The sequence below is a fragment of the Muntiacus reevesi genome, chromosome 15 (assembly GCF_963930625.1).
Source record: "Muntiacus reevesi chromosome 15, mMunRee1.1, whole genome shotgun sequence".
In the NCBI taxonomy this organism is placed as follows: Eukaryota; Metazoa; Chordata; class Mammalia; order Artiodactyla; family Cervidae; genus Muntiacus; species Muntiacus reevesi.
Genome location: NC_089263.1, coordinates 64786359 through 64801888, shown reverse-complemented (window position 1 = coordinate 64801888; position 15530 = coordinate 64786359).

Sequence of the window (15530 nt, the reverse complement as noted above, 5' to 3'; positions counted from 1 at the left end):
CTCCGCCAGGCTGGCAGCTGGCATCCCACTCCCCCTGCAATGCCCCCACCTCCGCCTGTCAGGGTTCCTTACCTGGGCTGGCACCTGACCACACCCGACCGCCTCCTTCGACCTTCAAGCGGCGTTCATCACGGCTGAGGATGCGGGGCCGTGGCCTCCCTGCAGGTGCAGCGGGGCGCCCAGCACAGAGGGGGGACCTGCCACCCGCAGCGCCCGGGAGGCGAGGCGTCCGTGGTGAGTCCCGAGCACAGGGCCGTCCCGCGGGGTGGGCCCAGGCAAAGCCCTCTCAGACCCCCTCAGGAGCGGATGCGCCCGCCCGCCACCCCCCGGGAGACACCAGCCTCCGCCAGAGCCACCAGCCGGCCCAGAGCGCCTCGTTCCGGGAGCCACAGGCCCGCTCATGGCCTTCGGTGACATGGCACCATCGCTCTCAGCGTCCCAACCAGGCTCTGGGTGGGCGTGCCCCCTGCATCTCCAAGGACGTGGGCGATGCACTGCCCAGGGCTCGGCCCTCAGCCTGCGGGGAGACGGGACGCCGGGGAGACGGACGCCGGAGTGAGCGTCCTGCGGGCTGGTTCTCAGCATAGAGCTCTCGTTTTTCAAAGGCGCTTTCCCAGATAGAAGAAGGGATGACAGAGACACAGCACCCAGCCTGTCACGGGGAGGCAGGGCATGTGGGGAGGGCCCAGCCTGGGGACCTCAGGGGGCAGGGTGTCCGCAGCCCTCAAAGGACCCGAGTTCAAAAACCAGACCAAGCAAGCAGAGCTTCTCCCCTGAGCCTGACGTCCGCGCTCGGTCCGGGGGCAAGGGGGCAGCATCCTAGGAGAGGCACTGTGGCCTCGCAGGACAGCCGGCACCCGCCCAGCCCACCAGGCGCTCGGCGGCCTCCCCAGGCTCCTCTTTGCATCCAGCCTCTCCACGGAGCGAGTTCTTTTTATTTTTTTAATTTGCTTTGCAAATAACCCTGAATTAAAAACCATATATATCTATTTTTAAAAACCCGGTCCTTTACTCCCTTAATTAAATTTCCACAAGATATTTTTCCCTAGGAAAATTCAATTAGGTTTTAATTTTAGTCATCGAAAAGGCACTGGCGCTTTGAGTATTTGATTTTTAATTTAAGCCCTTGATAGGGCATTCCAATTAAAACGTCCGGGGCGGGCGCTGCAGCGTGACCAGGCCACTCCACAGCAGGTGGAGACCCCAGTGGCCAGGGCTGGGTGAGCGGGTGACCACCAGGCAAGGTGGGCTTCCAGCAGGCAGCTCAGACCACCCTGGCCGCCGCTCTGGTGCGTTCACCCACACTGCCCCACGGGACGCTCGGTTCTGGCCCTGGGGTGGGGCTCCGCTCTCGGCTGGGTCTGGGCAGGCACAGAATGCCCCAGAAGAGGGCAGCGGCCAGCAGCAAGGCCTCAGAGGCCCCAGGGCCGACCTGGACACCGAGGGCCTGGCGTCAGTGCCCGGGAGCCTGCATGCATCAGACCACCCCCACCACGCCCCCACCATGTGTAGAAAAGCTGGGTGTAGCCGCAGTGCCCTCTTGGACGCTGAGGGGTCAGGGGCGCTCAGAGAAGCGACCCCGTGCCTGTCTGTCTAGGGAGACCCAGGGTCCCAGAGGCCCTGGCACGGGCGGAGGAGGGCTGCAGCCTCGGCTCTCTGCACCCCCACTTGCCTGCCCCCACTGCAGGCCCACCTCCGGGTGATGCTGGGCCAGGCCACGAGAGCGACCCTGAGGACAGCTCACGCGTCTTGGTCAGGAAGACCCACCCTGGATGGCGGCCAGGCAGCCAGTGGCTCCAGAAAGCGGAGGCAGACGAAGCCAGCTTCCTCCTGCTTGTGACTGAGTGCTGCCCCGTGGCGTGACCACTCGCCACTGAAGGACATCTGGGGTGGAAAAAGTGGAAGCGTTAGTCGCTCAGTCGTGTCTGACTCTTTGCGACCCCATGGGCTGGCCCACCGGGCTCCTCTGTCCATGGGGTTCTCCAGGCAAGAGTACTGGAGTGGGGTGCCGTTTCCTCCTCTAGGGCACCTTCCAGACCCCGGTCTCCCGCATTGTCTCCAGCTTGGGGGTATTTTAAGTGAGACTGCTACACTCACTCGGGTACCGGGTTCTGAATAAGCCCATGCCTTTGTGTCTCGGGGATACCTGCCCAGGGGTGCAGTTACTGCTACTGAAGGTAATTGCATGTTTAGTTTTTAAAGGAACTGCCAAACTCTTTTCCAGAGTGTTTGTACCATCTTATATTCCCTCCAGCAATGTGTGAGTGGCCTCCAGTTTCTCCACATCTTCACCAGCATTTGGTTTTCTCACTATATTTTATTTTACTTGTTCTGATGGGCATGCAGGGACACCTCACTGTGGTTTTAATTTGCATTTCCCTAAGGGCTAATGAGGTTAGACACTTTCATCTGCTTATCGCCATCTGTAAATCCTCTTCAATGAAATATCTCCTCACGTCCTTTGCTCATTTTTGAATTGGATTGCTTTTAACTGTTGAGCTTTGATAATTTTATATACACATTAGATCCTGTCGTTTGTCAGATAAGGCGTTTCTAATATCTTCTCCTCTGTAGTTTATAATTTATCCTCTTAACAATGCTTTTCACAGAGCAAAAGTTTTCAATTTTGATGAAGCTCAAATATAAATGGTTCCTTTTAAGGATCATGTTTTTGATGTCAAGTCTTCCAACTCTTTGCCTATCCCTAAGTCCCAAAGGTTTTCTCCTATGTCTTTTTCTAGCAGTTCACTTTTAGGGACTTCCCTGGTGGTCCGGTGGTGAAGCATCTGCCTTCCAGTGCAGATGAGGTGGGTTTGATATCCGGTCAGGGAACTAGATTCCACATGCCTCGGGGCAACTAAGTCCGCTCACCCCAACTAAGACCCAACACAACCAAAAATAAGTAAGTAAACAAATAAATATAAAAAATAAAGTGGAAGAATTAAATTTTTTTAAGTTTCAGTTTTACAATTTAAGGTCTAGTTTGAGTTAATGTTTGGATTAGGTGTAAACTTAGGTCAAGGCTCTGTTTCTTTCTTGACTTTTTTGCTTTTCTTTTTTGCCTATGACTGTCCAGTTGCTCCAGCAACGTTGGTTTGGAGGCTCTGTTTTCCTCTATTGAAGTACTTGGCACAGCTGTCAGAGACCAGTAGGCACTCCGGTGTGCATCTATTTCTGGATCCTCTGTCTCAGTGCCACTGACCTGCGTGTCCATCCCTCCCTACGTGTCTCAAGTCTTTGTTAATGTGGCTGCCTCATCAGTCTTGGCTCAGACGGTAAAGAATCTGCCTGCAATGCAGGAGACCCAGGTTTGATTCCTGGGTTGGGAAGATCCCCTGGAGGAGGGAATGGCTACCCACTCCAGTATTCTTGCCTGGAGGATTCCACGGACAGAGGAGCCCGGTGGGCTATAGTCCACGGGGTCACAAAGAGTCAGACACGACTGAGAGACACACTTTTTAACAAGTCTTAAAACCAGGTACACTGATTCTTTTATTCTTCTTTTCCAAATTACTTCAGCTATTCTAGTTTCTTTGTCTTTTCAGGTAAGTTTTGTAATTATCTTGTCTATGTCTACAAAAAATACTGCTGAGATTGATAGGCATAGCATTCAATCTGTGTATCAGCTTGGGAAGAATTGACATCTTTGCTACGTTGAGTCTTCCGATCCGTGAACACAATATTCTCTCCATTTATTCAGATCTTCTCTTTATTTCCTCCATCAGTGTTGGAAGCATTCAGCACACGTCTTATGTATGTTTTATCAGGTTTACACCTAAGTGTTGCATATTTTAGTGATTGTCAGTGGCCGTGTATTCTTAATCTATTTTATTTATTTACGTCTGCACCCCGTCTTTGCTGCTGCTCAAGGGCCTCCTCCAGTTGCAGCGAGCAGGGGCCACCCCCTAGTTGCCAAGCACCGGCTTCTCATTCCGGCGGCTCCCCTGTTGCAGAGCACGGGCTCTGGGGCCCACGGGCTCAGCAGGTGCAGCTTAGAGCACAGGCTCAGTCGTTGTGGGGCCCAGGCTTTGTCGTTCCACATGCGGGATCTTCCCAGACCAGGGATCGAACTTGAGTCCACTGCATTGGCAGGTGGATTCTTTACCACTTAGCCACCAGGGAAGCCCGGACACTATATTTTTAACTTCAGTGTCCACATGTTTCATTGCAGTGATATAGAAATAAAACTGCATTTCCACGTGTCTGTCTTGTACACTACAATCTTGCTTAATCCCTGTATTAGTCCAATGAGTTTTTTGTAGATTCGCTGGGGTTATTTATGTAGACAAATGCCATCTGCAAACAGAGGCAGTCTTATTTCTTCCTTTCAGATTTGTATGCCGCTTATTCCATTTTCTTGCCTTATTACACTGGCTAGCACGTCCAGCACTACGTTAAATAGAGTGGTGAGAGTGGACATCCTTGACTTGTTCTTGATCTTGAGGGAAATGATTCAGTATTGGCCGTATATTTAGTTATGCGAGTGTGCGTGCTAAGTTGCTTCAGTCCTGTTCAACTCTGTGACCCTGTGGACTGTAGCCCATTGGGCTACTCTGCCAATGGGATTTTTCAAGTAAGAACACTGGAGTGGCTGCCACTTCCTCCTCCAGGAGACATTCCTGACCCAGGGATCGAACGCTGGCCTCTTATGTCTCCTGAGTCGGCAGGAAGTTTCCTACCACTAGCGCCAGCTGGGAAGCCCGTATTTAGTTGTAGCATTAGGTATTACGATCACAGTCGTTTTTCTGTAAATGTTTATCAAGCTGAGGAATTTCCCCTCAGTTCCCAGTTTGCTTAGAGTTTATTGTGAATAGAATTGAATTTTGTCAAACGAATTTTCTTCATAGATGAGTATCATCATGTGATAGTTCTTCCTTGCCTCTTAGTGTATGGGATCAATCACATTGGTTGATTTTTAAATATTGAACCAGCCTTGCATCCCTAGAATAAACCCCATTTGGCTGTGCTTAGTCATGTCCAGCTCTTTGCGAGTCCATGGACTGTAACCCACCAGGCTCCTCTGACTGTGGACTTTTCCAGGCAATAATACTGGAGTGGGTTGCCAGGATAGGTGGGGGCTGCTGCTGGCCTGTGGGTGCCCCCAGCATGGTGCACAAAAGCCCATGCATGAGGCACCTTCTCAACCAGGACTGCATTTCCCCACGGGGTCGGGGCAGCCCAGGAAAAGCAGGATGAGACCACAGAGACAGGCAGATGCAATTCTGGCCTCCAGAAACACCACGAGGCAGAGCCTATGCTGGCCCTCCAGTTCCTGCAGGCTGTGGCTAAGGGGTGCCCAGAGGGCCTGAGAGCTCCCAGGCAGCGGACTTTAGGGTGGGCCTTGGGGGCTGGACGACCACGGCCCAAGTTGGGCGCAGGGGAGGCTGGCCTGGCAGGGGATGGACAAGGACTCTCTGGGTTTGGGAAGCCCAGGCTTTCCAGGCCAGCAGGGATGTCTTCACTCGGACTGTAGGTGCCCCCGTTATTGGGGACCCAGAGGGTTCTGTGGCCCCCCTGGTCTTCTATCCCCAGCGCCCCAAAGCCAGCCTGTAGCCAAGGAGAAAGGCAGGAGGCAGAATGCCATGTGACAGGCAGCAAATGGCCTCCGCTCTTAGGAGAATAACCCAATTATTTGACAGTGTTTTTCCAGCACTCACAGCAGCTGTCCGACGTCTAATGGACGGAATCACCAATTAGGAACAGCAGTCTCTGCCCCTCTGAAGTGCCCGCTGGGCAGGCGCCCTGATTGGCAATGATGGGCTGGTCCCTGTGTCCTGTGGTGACTCGGGCAGCCCCTCGGGGGCCGGCCCCCGGCCAGCAGGGCTCCCGGGCTGGTGTCCCTCCCCAGGAAGCGGCAGGCCCAGCCCACCCCCACCTCTGCTCCGGGTTGAGCAGGCACCCACCGGGGTGCCCCAGGCTGGCGGCGGTGCAGCCATCAGGTCCAGCCTGAGGCCTCCCCTTCTTCTGCCTGCTGGAGCAGGGGGCCAGCCCTGGGCAGGCGCACCTCGGTCAGAGTGTGGCCTGAACAACCATCCACCGTGTGACTTAGGGTCCCCATACCCGGTGGCAGAAAGAGCCAACTTGGGGGCAGAGTCACAGGAGGGCAGGCCCAGGAAAAGGGCCCCACTGAGGGCAGTGACTGACGTGGCCTGGTCTGGCAGGGGTCTTCCGGGCTGGGGAGACTCGGCTGCTGGCCCATGGCTATAAACAGCGGCCATCAGTAGCTCCTCTCAGGATTGGCTGCTCATCTGAGACTTGTTCTGAGCCCCAGACCATGTCCCCGTCAACCCTGGACCCCTCCTTTAGGGGGTCTCTGCTCAGGACAGTGCCACCCCAAAGTGGGTGTCCCATGCAAGTGGCAAACTCTCGCTCATCCATCAAGACCCTGGCAAACGTCCACCCTCACGATGCCCAGTGGGGTCAGGTCCTCACCCTCCGGGACTGCACCCAGCCCCACCCACCTATCCCGCGTCCCACCCACACTGGGTCCCACAGGAGCGCACGTGGCTCCCAGCGCTGCAGAGAGGTCGGCCTGGGTCAAGGTGGGAGGTGCATTTGTCAATGAACACACTTGTTGGCCCCGTGTCCCGGGGCAGTGCCAGCGGCTGCCGGAAGTGCCCGGGATCCATCCGCTCTGCCCTCATGCCTGTGTTTCCCCCAGGCCGTCCCCTCATTCGGGTAATTTCCAGTTTCCACCCACCCTGACTACCGGCCGCTCCTGTCTGGTCTCAGAGGAGCTGCTTCCTCTGGCCCAGCTGGATAAACAGGTCCAGCCCCGATAGGCCAGCGGAAGGGCGGGCGGAGGCAGGCAGTGCAGCCAGGAAGCCAGGGAGGGGCCGGAGTGGAAACCTGAGGTGTCGGGCTGGGGGTCCGCCAGGGCCCGTGTCCAGGAACCACCCAGTGTGAGGCCTCCGGGTGCAGAGGGCAGCCCCCCGCCCCACCCTCCCCATGCAGGGGTGGGGTTCCAGCTTTGACCCCCCGCACTGCCCGGACCCCTCACGCCCCCTGCCGGGGCATCCATCTGCTCATGACGGCTGTAACTCCCACCCACTCATCTCGTTCTGGCCCTGGTCAGACACCCTGGTCACGGCCCCATTTCAGAGAGGAGCAGACTGACAGCCTCAGGGTCCCCTGAGAAGCCCCCAGGCCCACTCCCCACCAGACCCCACAGCCCGGCCCTGCTGGTGACCCCTCTGCCGGCTGGGGTCAGCCTCACCTCCTCCCCTCAGGCCCTCCCTCCGGCCTGACGCACTCCCCAGTGGCCGGCACCCTTGTCGGGGCTCTGCCGGGTTGCCAGGAGCCCTAGGGGACATGGGTGCCCATCTTCCAGCAACTTGGCCTTTCGTTGGCCGGTCTGCACCCCGGGACCTCCTGGGGACCACTCCTTTGCTGGATCTCCCCCTGCCCGTCCCACACGCACCTTCCTACCAGTGCTTCCAGCACCTTCCCCCTCACAGGGGTCTCCACCAGCACGGACCAGACTGTTCTGGGTGTCACATCCGAGGGGCCAGGCACTCAGCCTTCCCGCGTCAGGAGCACCCACGTTGGCCCAGAGCCGAGGCCCACATCCTGCCCACGGCACCGCCATGCTGAAAGCCCCGGAGGTCCCCACCAACCCGGGTGTGGAAACCCAAGCCCCCAGCGACGCTCCGTCCTAAGGCCCGAGCGCAAGCCCTGCCTTCTATCAGAAGGCGCGTGGACGAGAGGCACGGGAGCCGGTGCCGTCCCCTGGCTGGCCCGGCCCCACGGCAGCGGCCCGAGCCGAGGGGACAGGTCAGAAGCGCCTGCTCTGCTTCTGGGAGCAAGTCTCGGGGCCGCTGCACACAGCTGGCCAACTGAGACCAGCCTCCAGGTGACAGAACCTGGAGAGCAGCTGGCGGTCAGCAGCAGCTCAGCCCAGCGCGGGCTGGCGCGGGCACAGCCACAAAGCCTTGCGGAAGTGCGCCCCACGGCGGCCAGGGGCGCCCAGCCGGCCGGAGCGGACGAGTGTCTGGGCGCGGGGCGGGCTGGGGTCTCCCCAGGTCTCCCCGGAGCGGCCCTCGCACTGCTGACACCCCAGCCCTGAGCCGCTGCACTCATCGCCTGCCTCACACAGAAACCTCCTCCCATCCAGCCCCTCGGCCCCTCTTCTGGTCCCGGATTCGCACTGGGGGCCGGGCTGTGGGGCAGGGAAGGCCAGGAGCTTGGGTGGGGTTGGGGATGGGGGTACGAACGAGCTTGGAGCCCCAGGCTCCATGCATGGAGCAGGGAGCCGGCCTGGAGCTCGGGAACTGACGCTCGTGACAGTTAGCATGGAGGTGGCCTCACACTCACGACCCCGGCACACGCCTGCAGCGTTCACGGCCAGACCACGGCAGGTGAGACCCCAAGGGGCTGTAACCTGCATCGTCAGCGGACGATGACGCCTGAGTGGTGACTCCAGTCGTAGCACCGGGAGGGACGGAACTTAAGAGGAGGGGTGAGGACGGGAGACGGCGGGCAGGGTGAGGCGGGGCCGGGGAGCCGGCTTCTCACGTGCTGGGGATCCAGTCCAGGCAGGGCCTGACAGCACCGCCAGAGGCGGGGTGTGCCTCGGTGACCTCGGCACCACGAGACCCCAAAGCACGGGAACCCTGGCTCCTTCACCCCCTGCTGCTGCGGCCACAGTTATTATTGTTCAATCACTGAGTTACGTCCGACTCTTTGTGACCCCATGGACTGCAGCACACCAGACTTCTCTGTCCTTCACTATCTCCCAAAATTTGCTCAAACTCATGTCCATTGAGTCGGTGATGCCATCCAACCATCTCATCCTCTATCGTCCCCTTCTCCTCCCGCCTTCAATCTTTCCCAGCATCAGGGTCTTTCCCAGTGAGTCAGCTCTTTGCATCAGGTGGCCAAAGTACTGGAGCTTCAGTTTCAGCATCAGTCCTTCCAATGGATATTCAGGGGGATTGACAAGTTTGATCTCCTTAGAGTCCAAGAGACTCTCAAGAGTCTTCTCCAACATCACAGTTCGAAAGTATCAGTTTTTCAGTGCTCAGCCTTCTTTATGGTCCAACTCTCACATCTGTACGATAGATGGGCAAACAGTGGAAACAGTTTTATTTATTATTTTCTTGGGCTCCAAAATCACTGCAGCCATAAAATTAAAAGACACTTTCTCCTTGGAAGAAAAGTTATGACCAACCTAGACAGCTTATTTAAAAGCAGAGACATTACTTTACTGACAAAGGTCTGCATAATCAAAGCTATGGTTTTTCCGGTGGTCATGTATGGATATGAGAGTTGGACCATAAAGAAGGCTAAACGCCAAAGAATTGATGCTTTTGAACTGTGGTGTTGGAGAAGACTCTTGAGAGTCCCTTGGACAGCAAGGAGATCCAACCAGTCCATCCTAAAGGAAATAAGTCGTGAATATTCTTTGGAAGAATTGATGATGAAGCTGAAACTCCAATACTTTGGCCACCTGATGCAAAAAACTGACTCATTGGGAAAGACCCTGATGCTGGGAAAGATTGAAGGCAGGAGGAGAAGGGGACAAGAGAGGATGAGATGGTTGGATGGCATCACTGACTTAATGGACATGAATTTGAGTAAACTCCGGGAGCTGGTGATGGAAAGGGAGGCCTGGCGTGCTGCAGTCCATGGGATTGCAAAGTCAGACATGACTGAGCGACTGAACTGAATTGGAAAAACCATAGCTTTGGCTATAGGGACCTTTGTTGGCAAAGTGATGTCTCTGCTTTTTAATACACTGTTAGGTGACTGTATTTGGAGAAGAGGTGATTGAGTTAAAATGATGTCATTAGAGTGGGCGCATATCCAGGATGGCCATGTCCTTGTAAGAAGGGTAAATCTGGATCCAGACAGGGAGAGCCTCGTGGAGACAGGCAGAAACCCGAGTGGTGGACCCACACGCCCAGGGGTCCCTGAGGCTGCCACAGGGAGCTGGGAAAGAGGCACAGACGCCCCCTCAGGCCTTCAGAAGGACCAGCCCCATGACACCCTGACTGTGGGCCCCACTGCAGAACCCGGAGAACAGCTTCTGTGTGTCAGCCCACCGGCCTGCCGGTCCTGCTCTGTGGCCGCTCTCAGAGGCTGATCCTCCAGGGGAGAGTGTCTGAGAAGGGCCCCCTGCCCCATTTTAGTTGCTGAAAGGTGTTTGGACCACATGCTCTCCCACCTCGGGGCACAGCTGTGTGGGGCAGGGTGACTGGCGTCCAGCTGACCTGCGCCGGGCTGGGCTTGCAGTCTAGAGCTACAGCCAGAAGTCTGATGTGAAATTGCGTTCCTGCAAATTAGTGTTGGTCTCCGCGGAGCAAACCTGCAGAAGGGCGCGTACTCCCCAGGGCGGCAGAGAGCCCACGGAGCCAGGGCTCAGAGTCCTGCTCCCCCTGCCCCGGTCCTGGGCCAGCGGGACCCTCCCCCGTCCCTCGGGCTCTCCCAGTCCAGCACTCACCAGCCGGGGTCTGGCAGGGACACCCCCTGTACGTCCTGCAGCCTGGCCCCACCTGCCCACCCTCCTGGCCCCTCGGGCCGAGCTGGGGCTAGCCGGGGCTGGCCGTTGGCCGTCGGGGGCCAGGGATGGGATGAAGCACAGCCAGCCTGCAGGGCTCACGATCTGACCAGCCACGCGGCCACTGGGCCACGGCAGTGGGAAAGCAAGCGGCTGGGCTCCCGGGGGGGACAGGACGTTCCAGAAAGCCCAGCTTCCGCTTCCCCTCAGCAGCATCTGACGGTCCATGTAACTGCTTCTCCCCGGTGCTGCTGGAGTGTTTCTGCAGCTCTGGGAAGGCTTAATTGACTGCATATTTAACGTCAGTTACTGAGATCCTGGCCCATTTGTCTGCTGTAATGTAATAGAAATACGAGCCCGTGCCGCGTGCCAGCTGGCCCTGTCCTGAGCTGTAGCGCACACACCCTGGAACCAGGCTCCTGAGGGCCTGGCACAGCCCTCACTTCACAGACGCCTAAACGGAAGCGCAGAGAGGTTAAGGGACGTGGCTGACGTCACACAGCCGGCCCGACACGGAGCCGGGGTTGCAGCCCGGGCATCTGCGTCCGGAGCACCAGTCTGCTAACCAGGGCTTGTCCTGGGCCTGCCCGATCGGCCGGGTCGATGGCTCTCGATTGGGACAGAGTCGGAAGAGGGAGGCAGGGGGCGAGATCAGCATGCCTGTGCTGGGCCCCCACCCCCGGGGACTTGCCATGGCCTGCCCGCACTGGGCTCCTCTTTGTCCAGCTAAAGCCAGAAGCAGCTTCATGAGAGAGTGCTCTGTCCCCGTCGCTAAAGCTCCACCAGGGCTCGGGGCGAGCGCGCTGGAGGTGGGGGAGCGCGCAGACCAGGGCTCCGCGGCCGGCAGGGGCACGCACCCCGCTCCGGGCACAGCCACGCGCACGCCCACGTGCACGCACCCCCTCGCCCCCAGCGGGCGGGCTCAGACCTCCCGGGTGCTCGGGCTAGGACTAGTAGTGGCCGTAGTGGCAGCAGTGGCAGAAGGGGCGGTGGTCTCTCCCCGGCCCAGCAGTAACTCAGGGTTGGGGGCTGTACTCCCCCCACGTAGTGATGTCACTGGCGTCGGTCCTCCCGCCTGGGAGGTCCCCAGGTGAGTCGGGAGCCGCCGGTTCTCTCGGCCCCGCGGGGTCTCAGGAGGCACCTCGGCTCCGCGCTCCCTCCCGGCCCTTCCTCCGGGGACCCCGCCATCCCTCGGTCCTGCCCACGGCCTTCAGCGTCCCTCCTGCCTGTGCGGCACGAGTGGCGCCTCGCTGGGCCCTGCCGCCCGTCCAGGCCTGCAGACACGCCAGCGCTGAGCAGAGGGCGAGGGGACCCCGGGCCGCCAGGCACGCGGGGCTCTTCACGGTGCAGTCAGCGCCGGCTCATTACAGGGAGACAGTAAATCTTCACTCTTTAAATGCAATCGCAGTAAAAATCAGAGCGGGCTGGCCCCAGCTGTCACGCCCGCTCGGGCGCTGGGTCAGTCGTTAAAAGCGAAAGGTCACTCTGGCCTCTCGGTTGAGTTGTAATCGGATTCGGCCTCTTCCGGCTTCCCGCCAGCACCAGGCGCGGGCCTGGGCGCCTCCGGAATGCGATGGGAGGAGGGAGATGACCTCATTTACATTTAATTGTCTTGTTTATCCGCCGTGGCTCGGTGGTTGTTTTAATAAAGGGCACGGGCAGATAAAGGCTACATTTGCATTCTGGAAGGGAAGTCTGACAAGGTCTCCTGGTGTTGACATTTATTGTTTGCAAATGAGATAATCCAATAAGGAGGGAGCCAGCTCCTGGCCTGAGCCCCGCCCTTCCGCATGGGGGTCCAGCCCAGGCCTGAGGACCTGGGGCCCCCTGAGGGATGGTGGGTCTCCTGGGACACCTGCCAGAGGAGCGACCACAGCGTAGGGAGCAGGTGACTGAGGGCCTCTCACGGCTACACTGTAGAAGCACCTATTGGGCTCGCCACCTGCAAGCTAGAATTAGCATCCCCCTTTGCCAAAAAGACAGCTGAGGCTCGGAGAGGTCAAGTCACCTGCCCAGAGTCACACCTTTGGCACAGCACACCTCCGGGACCACGACGGAGAACCGGCGGCTACCGACTCACCTGTACTAATTCACAACGTTTTTGCGTTTGTTTATTTATTTTTTTATTCTTGTGAGTATGAAGTTCCCATCTCTCCTGTTTCCGACCATCTCTGGGGGCCCAGTTCTGGTTGTCAGAACTTCCAAAGAACCTTCTAAGAAATTCCTAGAGCTGCACAGTCTACTTTCCAGACTCAAATAAAGATTCTGGCAGAGGATTATTTTTTACTTTGTAAATCTGACTCACCTGAAAAGTCATAAAAGATTGGTATGTCAGGTAAATGACACATTTCATGATTGGATTTATTTGAAAAGAATATCACTATTAGCTCTCTGGGTCCAGGGGCCTCCTCGGAGCTGCCACAGCCCACCCCGTACCCACCCCTAAACTACCCTCTGTCACAGCCCAGGGTGCTACAGATGCTGCTCAAAATGTGGCAGGAGCCAAATAAATGTTGGATGGATGGATGGATGGATGGGAGGAAGAGCTAGTGGGTGGGTGGATAGGCACATGGACAGATGGATAAGCATCTTCAGGACAGGAATCAGGCTCCAACGGGAGCCGCTCTGAGTGGACCTTGGCCACAGCAGCTGTGAGGCATGAGCTCCCAGGCCCCGCACAGCCCACCGCCTGAGGGCGAGCCCCCCAGTGCCACTCTCCCAGGCATCCAAGCAAACTGGTTCAGGCCTCACATCCCTGAGCTGATGACAAGGAAGAGGCCGTTGCGTCCAGCCTGGGGCATCACCAGGGTGCCCAGAGGCTGGAGGTCAGCCCCATGCCATCCACATCGGCCATGCTTTGGGGTCTGAAATCTTACAGTCCATCATTCTCAGTATAGCCCAATGTCCCAGCATCTCCAGCCTGGGGAACCACACTGTCCTTCAGTCCCCAGCTCGAATGCCGTGCCCCCCACTCACACCCCCGGTGTCCAGATCTCAAAAGGCTCATCCGGGTGGGAGCAAGGCCTGGGCTGGGTGCCGGGGCCGTGGGCCTCTGCCAGACCACATGGGAAAGCCCCGGGCCCCTGCCCTGCGGGGCCTGTGGTCCTCACTTGGATGCCACCACCTGTAAGCTTGGATACAGCCCCGGCTCAGGTCTCCAAAGCTCAGCTCTGTCCCGGCCAGGGTGAGCCGTTAGAGCAATCTGAAGGAGTTTCTGTGATGTGTGGAGTGAGCAGCAGGAGGAAAACCCCAGATGCAGAGGGAACAGGGCGAGGCTCCCGGAGGTCACGTCCCCCACACTCCTCCCTGGGTCTGGGGCCTCCCGGCGCTGTGCCCTGCCTGCCTCTGCCTCCGGGGAGGCCTGGGCGGAGGCAAAGACCTCGGGCCCTGTGATGGTTTCCCCAAAACAAAGCAGCCCTGTCTGGAGGGCTGTCCCCTCCCTCACCTGCGAGGGCCGTGCCCTGGTCACCGGCACCTGTCAACACTCGACCCTGGACCTGAGGAATGAGCACCTTCCACCCACCAGGGCGAGGCCGGGCAGAAACGGCCGGCCAGCACCCTTCTGGAAGCCTCCAAGGGCTGAGCACAGGCCAGGCCACGGGTCAGGTCCTCCTCGCCGCCCCCGCCCACTCGGGGCACAGCAGGACGCGATGGCGCCACGTCTCCACTGCCAGGGTCCGCTTCCCCTCGGAGGAGGGGCCGTGAGCTCATCCATCGGCAGCCAGGGATCAGTCATCGGCAAACGAGATTAAATGCCCTTGAAATGGAATTAAAATGACGTCAAGCGGCAGATCATCATTTTCTTAACAGGGCTGGACGAGCCTGCTTGCTGCTGCTTTAACCCTCCCTTGGCCGGGTCTCAGTCCCCAGGCGTGAACTGCCCGGAGCCGGGGCTGCCGTGACCCCTCTGTGCTGCTGCCCCAGCCCAGGGGTCACCAGGGATACTGCCCAGGCCTCTCCTGCAGACGCCCTCCCTGGCCTTGGAGCCCTTCAGCAGCGGGTGGTTCTCAGGCGTCAGGCTTCCCTGGCAGGACCCGCAGTGCAGGCTCAACCCTTCCTGGGGCTCCAGGAGCATGGGGAGGATGGGAGGAAGGAAGGGGGCCGGCCATGTGCCTGGGGGTCTTTCCCTGGCTCCTTCCTGTACATATTCACTCATTTCGTCCAGATGGCTCCTTCCGATGTTCATTCATTCACTCATTTGGTCCAGATTCTTTGTCCTGCTAGCCCATCCCCACATGGCCTCCCCAGGGACCAGCGGGCCTCCCCTGCCCCGACCATAACCTCGCCATTGCTGTCTATCTGCAACCTGGGGTCCAGAGGCTTCACCCCACTGACGCCTGCTCTCTTTCCATCTTAGTAAAAGAGAGAAGACAGAAAATGCTGGGCCTGGGGGCCGCCAGCTCTAGGAATGACCTCCTCTCCCAGGGCTCGACCACGCAGATGGCCCCACTTCTCCAAGCCCACAGGGGTTCAGGGGCTCCCCCAGAAGCCGAACACTGTGGGCCCCTGAGGCGTGCACCCTGCCCACACGCCCGGGCTGTGAGTGTGGTCAGGAAGAATCCCGCCAACGCCTGGCCGGGGCCCCTGCCCGGCTCCCGCCCTTCCACCGGCATGTCCGTGTAAACCGCGCGGACTGCTGGCCCGTCTTGTCGGGGGAAAAATACTGCCACCGGAAGCACGTGTCTCTTGGTGAGGCCCTGATTATTAGAGCAGCTAAGACAGTCTGCGAAGTTGCTGGAAGTCTTTCTTAATAATCTGCTTCTGGCCCTGATCGTTATTTCTCATTTTCGCTGCAACAATCGCTTGTCGGACTGCGTGGTCGGTGTTCTGCCAATTCATCATGCAGGGCTGCCCCAAGCGCACCGCCGTCAATAGCTGTAAATGGCGAGATTTACGAGACAGGCCAGGACCGCATCCCGCTGGGCCAGCAGCCGTCAGCCGCCTGGGGCAGGGAGGCCCTGTCCCTTGGAACCCGGACCTCCAGGGGCTGGGTCTGCCCGTACGAGGCTTTGCTGAGCCCGGCTCTGCCTGT